At 39.0% G+C, this 7,487-nt stretch overlaps 1 pseudogene; it reads left to right on the top strand.

Annotated features, from left to right (window-relative positions):
* Nucleotides 1–3,546: 3,546 nt before the first annotated feature.
* LOC105741652 lies at nt 3,547–4,023 on the top strand (annotated as a pseudogene).
* Nucleotides 4,024–7,487: the final 3,464 nt, after the last annotated feature.

The raw sequence follows: 7,487 nt of genomic DNA, 5'->3' as shown, positions 1-7,487 counted from the left end.
ATATATATACATACATATATGGAAAACAGTTTTTGTGTATGTAGCAGCCAGCGTTGAAGATAAAATTTACATCTCTGTGTAATCTCTTCCTACAATTAACAGTGTGATTAATATAACCCAAAGGATATGGTGGAGACAAAAGCATGTGTCATTCTAGGTTAGTTTCTTCAGGATGTTGTCTTGCTCCTTCAATTACTTATTCTGAGGGAAGTCGCTGTCCTGTCCTGGCTCAGCCCCAGCAGCAATTTGGAAAAACTTGTCATGATGAAGGGGGCCCTCCTGCTGACAGCCAGAGGATTGCTCAAGCCCTGTGCAGAAGCCATCCTAGAAGTGGACCGCCTGGTCCCAGAGGACTGCAGCCCCAGCCATCTGTACTGTAACCTCAGGGACCTGAAGCCATCCCTCAGTGAAGCTGCTTTGGAATTGCTGACCTACAGAAGCTAACAAGATAAGATAAGATAAGATAAGATAAGATAAGATAAGATAAGATAAGTTGTCTTAAGCTTATAAGTTTTGGGTAGGTTATTATTTAGTAACATGGCAAATGTAGCATGTTGCCACCAACAGATACAATGGAGAAAATGAACTAGACTTGCTCTTCATGGAGTTCATATTTCAGAGGGTTGGACAGACTGACCACAAATATTTAAAGAAAGGATGAAGTAACTTTGAACAATGATCAGTGGTACGGAGATATCAGGGCGATTGAGAGACCTGTGAGATGGTGTATTTTACCTCGGGACGTCATAGACAGCTGTCTGGGGAGGAGAGGCGTGAACTAAAGACCCAAAAGATGATTTCTTCCCATAAAGACCTTCGAACAAAGCAGTCTGGGCAGAGGCAACAGCTTTTGTGAAGGTCTGAAAGCAGAAATGAATGAAAGGATTTATAAATCGGCCTCTGGATACTCAGTGTGGCGGAGGTAGGAGCTGAGTGCACCTTCAGATTTCCCACCGAGTATCCGCATCCCACTAGTTTTAAGAAAGTAATATAATCTAGAGAGGCTGTGTATTCAGAGAAAAAAGGTCCGGTGAGTGCAATCCAGTTATAAATACTTTAAGGTCAGAACCTTTTCCTGTGCCAGAAAAACAGATGGGATCATTTTGATAACTTAAAGACCAAAAAAAGGACAAGTCTATTGAGAGAAAAATCAGATACGACAGAACCTAGAAAAAGGTTGAAGTAATGCGCTATAACATTTACCAAGTATTTCTATTTAGAGAATCTGCTCTGGATCAAAAATTCCCCGTTTTTTTTTTTTTTTTTTTTTTTTTTTCTTTTTAAAGCAGGCATTTTGGAGATGGCCTGACATCATTACTCTGAGATGTAAAGGCAATTACCTACTGTGTGATTTCATGGTTGCTAACAGTGGTTAAGTGAAGTCTCAAGAGCACATGGAAGAGTGTTACCCAGTGAAGGACCTTGACTTTGGAATGTAATTCAAGTTTAATAATTTTGAGAGCTGGTCCCACCCTTCCTCTCTCTTCCCTGTGTTTTTTTCCTCCTCCGGAAAAATGAGGCCAGGTGCTCAGAGCAGAGGAATGAGCAGGTGATGAAGGGGTAGGTGGATGTATGGGTGGGTAGAGGAAGGTTCTAGATATTATCAACAGGCTTGGAGCGGTGCCTTTGGCTAAGTCAACTGTCTAGCCTACGAGTAGACTCAGACATGAGAAATCAGAAGTTTAGTTTTAAAATCACCATGACTATGAACATTTTTGGTAATTTAACAGAATACCTGAGGCTGATTGACTATGAAGGAAAGGGGTTTGTTTGACTCACAATTCTGGGAATTCAAGGACTCATATCTGATTGTGGTCTTCTAGCTGGCTGAGTTCAAGTTGGCGTATGTCTCAGCATCACATAGCAAAAGACAGGGTGTGTGTGTGTGTGTGTGTGTGTGTGTGTGTGTGTGTGTTTGTCTGCATGTTCTGGTCTCTCCAGTTCTTATTCTAAATCCCTCAGGATTCAATCATAAGGATGCCACCCCAATGCACTTGTCTGATTCTAATTACTTCTGAAATGCTCCATCACTAAATATCACGGTAGAATTAGGTTTCTGTCTCTTGAATATTTCACAATAAAGCTCATAACCAGCATAAATTCAAACCCATCACAACCATCATAGCACTGTAGAACCCAGACATGTGCTCCAAATTGTTCATGGCAGTGAGATATCATTGGTAAAGCTTATCTTTTTTTTTTTAAATGTATTTAGTACAAGGTCTACAGGGTCGGTCTCACTACACAGATTGGGCTTGTGGTGACCCTCCTGATTTCACCCTCTCAAGTGCTGGGATTACAGGTATGCACCACCATGCCCAGTCTTGGTGACACTTATCTGTAAGGAGTAAACGATCTTGTCCTCCCTCTCCATTCTCTTCTTCATATCCCAATCAAGAACATAGGGGGGCCGGGGAGATGGCTCAGTGGAATAAGTGCTTCCCTAGCAAGCACAAGGGTCTGAGTTCAATCCCTGGTAAAAAAAAAAAAAAAAAAAAAAGAACATAGGGTTTTGGTGGACAGGTTCATTTAACCTGTTTTTGGGCAAAGAAGAAAATCAATCCCTCTGCTTTTTCCTCTCCCTGTTTTAACCCCCCTTGCCCCTGCCATGCACACACACACACACACACACACACTTTCCCATTTGGGAGAGAGGGGAAGGTAGGCACATTGGGTTTACTTTTTCCTAATTTCATTACTGCTCATCAAACAGGGTCGAGATGATAAACTGACCCAATTTACTACTTACCATGAAGGAAAAAAAATGCAGCCATCAGAAAATGTGAATATCTGACGCACTTGTTATAGTTTTAATGTGAATGAATTGCTTTTGTCTGATATGTATGTGTTTTTTTGTGAGCTGAGTTAACACACTGTGCATAAGATAATAAAGTTTTTGCAGTACTGGGGACTGAACCCAAAACAATTGCACCAAGTGGCATCCCCGTGCCCAGCTCTTTTTTAATTTTTATTTTCAGACAGTGTTTCACTAAGCTGGTAATTTTCCTAGGCTGGGCTTGAACCAGCAGTCCTCCTGTCTTAGCCACCCCGAGTGTTGAGGATAAATCAATTTTTGAAGTGACAGAGCTAAGGGTCATAGAGTTGAGCCAGGTAAATAATACTTTATGATTTGTACTTACGCTTTCTATTCTGAATATATTTTTAAAAACTCCTATTAAGAAAAAAAAAACAGTTTTTTTGGGGGCAATTTATTTTTTTAATTTTTTTCCCATAATTTTATTGAGAAACAAATAGCAATGAGACAGTTTCAAATCAAATTGGTAGGACAGTTTCGATAATTAACATATTGCATACATTCTTCCTAGTGGTTAATTGCTGTACAAGATGTGGACATGATATCCTATTTACAAACACTATTAGAACAAATCCCTCTATCCATTAAGAGAATGTAACTATATATCTATCCGAACCATTTTGAATACACAGATACAAAATGGACATTCATCTGTATCCCCTTTTTTGGTTAAGTTCTGTTATTTGAATATTATAGGTGTGTTAACTAACAACCAAATTTTTTTTACCAAGATGGCTCTGAAGGTGAAGAAGGAAGCCCCTGCCCCTTCCAGTGCTGAAGCCAAAGCAAAAGCTTTGAAGGCCAAGAAGGCCCTGCTGAAAGGCATCCACAGCCATAAAAAGAAGAAGATACAAATGCCACCCACCTTCTGCCGTCCCAAGACACTGTGGCTCTTGAGGATGCCCAAATACCCTCAGAAGAGTACCTCCAGGAGAAGCAAGCTTGACCACTATGCCATCATCAAGTTCCCCCTGACCACAGAGTCAGCCATGAAAAGATTGAGGACAATGACACATTTGTGTTCATTGTGGATGTCAAAACCAATAAGCACCAAATCAAACAAGCTGTAAAGAAGCTCTATGACATCCATGTTGCCAAGGTCAATACCCTAATCAGGCCTGATGGTGAGAAGAAAGTATATACTCAACTGGCTCCGGATTATGACACATTGGATGTTGCCAACAAAATTGGGATCATCTAAACTGAGTCCAGCTGGCTAATTCTAAATACATAATTTTTTTCCCAGTTAAAAAAAAAATAAGGAGAAAGCAGATTTGCAAGTTTTGGAGGAGGTCAAAAGTGAATCATCAGATTATTCATGCATGGATAATGAAGATGATCTAATATGGTAAAATACATGCTTTCATAGCAAAAGACTGGGGTGGTGAATGCTGCTGCTGCTGCTGCTGCTGCTGCTGCTGCTGCTGCTGCTGCTGCTGCTGCTGACTTTGGCTGTGGCCATGGGTACCAAAGTTCTTGTGACAGTGAAATGAAACAAAAATTGTCTGATACAGACACAGGAATGCAGACCTCCTGGATTCAAATGAGGAAGAAAACAGTAGTGTGAGCCCATATTTGACTAGCCAAAACGTTGCAAAATGGTCTTGCCATAGAATGGAATGATCATGTTAGAACTATGTCTGAAAATATAGTGAGGGTCTTGGCCATGGTGAAATGTATTGGAAAGAATAGCATTATTGTCATTATGTGTTGGAAATTATAGCAGATGAAATGCTACAAGATACCGTGAAATATGCAAAGACTGAAATACAAGTAAAATGTTCTGTGTGTACCAACAACCATATTAACAAAGTATTTATTATGACATCTAGCTAGCTGAATGGAAAACACTCACAAATCTGCTGTACTTAAGCACAGATTTTTCATGGTGATTGCAAGAATGTAAAAGATTTATGGAAAAGTGATAGGTCGAAATATGCCATAAATATTTATGTCCTTGTAGATGTAAAGACCTACTATGCTTTTAATTTAGACATTTGTCCTGAAGCTCACCCCTCAAGTCCTTATGTGTACAGTAATAAACCAAATCATGTTGTGAACAGCCTTTTTTGCTCCCATCTCCCACACTAATTGGAATGTGACAGTGGGCAATTGTACTGGATTCCAATTGGTGTTACATTTGCTAACCAAGCACAAATTGACCAGAGTAAGACCCGTACACAGGAACAAAGCAGAAATTCCAAATGAAATGTTGCAGTTTCAAAACAGAATTGTGTAGTACAACCTTTAGATTTTAGAAAGATGTAACATCGGTCTCGTATATGACAAAGTAAAGAAACTGGTACTACTGATGTCAGCATTTCACCAGGACAGAAATATTGACAGGGAAGCTGTGACAAAATGAGATCTTGAGTTGGAAACTTTCAACAACAAAACTGAAGGTGGAGTCAATGTTGTTGATGAGTTATGCAGTAACTATGATGTCACTTCAAACACAGAACACTGGCCAATGGCTGTGTTTCGTTCAGACATAAACGTGTGTCACAAATAGTTTGATAGTTTATAGAGAAATAACAGGTGCAAAGTATCACAGAGAAGTTTTCTTACAGGAATGGGACTGGAGCTCATAAAAGATCATTTATAGTGGAGGAAAAACAAAATATTTCTGCCCAGGGAACTATGCAAAAAAAATCATGGAGCACACTGGTGCACTGACCTGTGAACAGGCAGATGCGGCATCACAAAGACCTACTATGCTAACAGGAAAACAAAATACAACTGTACCCTACAAGAAAGTACAGGAAAAGCTGGGCATGGTGGCACATGCCTGTTATCCTAGCACTTGAGAGGCTGATGCGGGAGGATCATTGTAAGTAAGTTCAATGAGCTTAAGGTCAGCCTCAACTGCATAGCAAGATCCTGTCTCAAAAACATTTTTAAAAAGTACAGGAAAACAAAACATAGGTGCTATCAGTGTAAATGATACTTGTGCATGGAACATACAGTTGTCAAGTGTGAAAACTGGCTTTGTGTGACAGTTGAAGCAAAGCTTATTTCTGTGGTAGACTTTTTGTGTTTACACTGAAGTTCACATAGGTTTTTATTTTTAATGTTATGTTTTAGGTTTTGTAAACAAGTAAACAGCTGATGTGAAAATGTTGGTATTTATTCTAAGTACTCATTACATACTTCATATTGTATTTTTTTATTTTTTAATTTTTTTTGTATTTTTTAGGGAAGGATCTCCTGGGTGTTCTGGGTCTCACTACTAGATCAGACTCACAGTGACTCTCCTGTTTACAGCCTCCCAAGAGCTAGGATTACAGGCACGCACCACCATACCTAATCTCAATTGCTGTCTCAGGGCATCCCAGGGCGGGGCTGGCACTGCAGGCCCCATGTTCGAACCCCCAGCCTCTGTGCCTGCTTGTGGCATTTTAATCTGCTGAGCTGTTTGGCTGGCCCTTTCATATTGTATTTTATTGATATGTTATTTCCATGTTAAATGCATGCTTTACAATATAGGTAGGAAGAGAAAAATTAATTTTTACTGAAAGTAAGCATTAATGTTCAATTATTTGACCAATTTATCATACCTATATCCATTAAGCTGAGCAACAGATTTGATGATAAAAATATGTAATATAACAGTCATTATTAATTTTTATTCTTGTTTTTTAAAAAATTAAAAAAATCTTTTATTCGTTTATTTATTTGATACAGTGTTCTTGCTATGAAGCTCGGACTTGTAGTGATTCTCCTGTCTCAGCCTCCCCAGCACTAGGATTACAGGCATGTGCCAGCATGCCTGGTTTCTGTGGCCTGCAAAGCATGCAGTACCAGGGATCAAACCTGGGTCCTGGTGCTTGCCAGGCAGGTGCTTAGACCGCTGAGCTATCACCTCAGCTTTTTATTCTTGTTTTGAAATTCTGTACCACATGTATTGTTGCATGTTACTGTATTTCTTAGTTTTTGCAATTTGTTTTAGCTTTTGTTTTATTTTTTACTCTTTAAAATAAAATAAAATAATTATACAACATAGAGAGGAAGCACCTGACAAAATAGGAGGCGAAGAGAGGTGATAAAACTGTCATATAGGAAAGGAAAGTGAGCACACATGTGTCAGTGTAAGTGAGATGTGTGCATGGAACATGCAGTTGTCATGTGTGAAGATGGCCTTGGGTGTGACAGCTCAAGCAAAACTTATTTTTGTGGTAGAGTTCTATTCATATTTTCATTATAGTTCACATAAGAATTAATTTCTGATGTTTTTCTTTTAGGTTTATAAAGAAGTACACAGCTGATGTGAAAAATTGTCCATTCTAAATGTACAATACATACTAAGAAGTCAGTGATTTTGTTGGTATTTTATGTTCCTGTTAGCTACATACCGTATAATCTAAGAGCCTTCTGACAAAATGGGAAGACCGCTGAGATTTCAAGTAAGTCCTACAAAAAGGCCAGGAAAGCAGAAGGTGTACACTGTCAGTGGAAGCCGTGCATTTGCATGTGCTGTTGTTACGTGCGTAACATGGCGTGATAATTGAAGTAAAGATTTTTTTTTTTGTAGAATACTATAGGTATTTTCATTTCACTGTAGTTATTCCTGATGTACACCAAAGTCAGTCGATGATGAAAAAATATATATATTTTTGATGTTGAAAATTTGATGCTTTTATGAAATACTACAACGGACTGGCCAGATAGCTCA

The sequence above is a fragment of the Octodon degus genome, unplaced genomic scaffold, assembly GCF_000260255.1.
Source record: "Octodon degus isolate 3935 unplaced genomic scaffold, OctDeg1.0 scaffold00018, whole genome shotgun sequence".
Taxonomy (NCBI): Eukaryota; Metazoa; Chordata; class Mammalia; order Rodentia; family Octodontidae; genus Octodon; species Octodon degus.
Note: the sequence above shows the minus strand (reverse complement) of the source record. Positions and strands in the feature narration are given on the sequence as shown.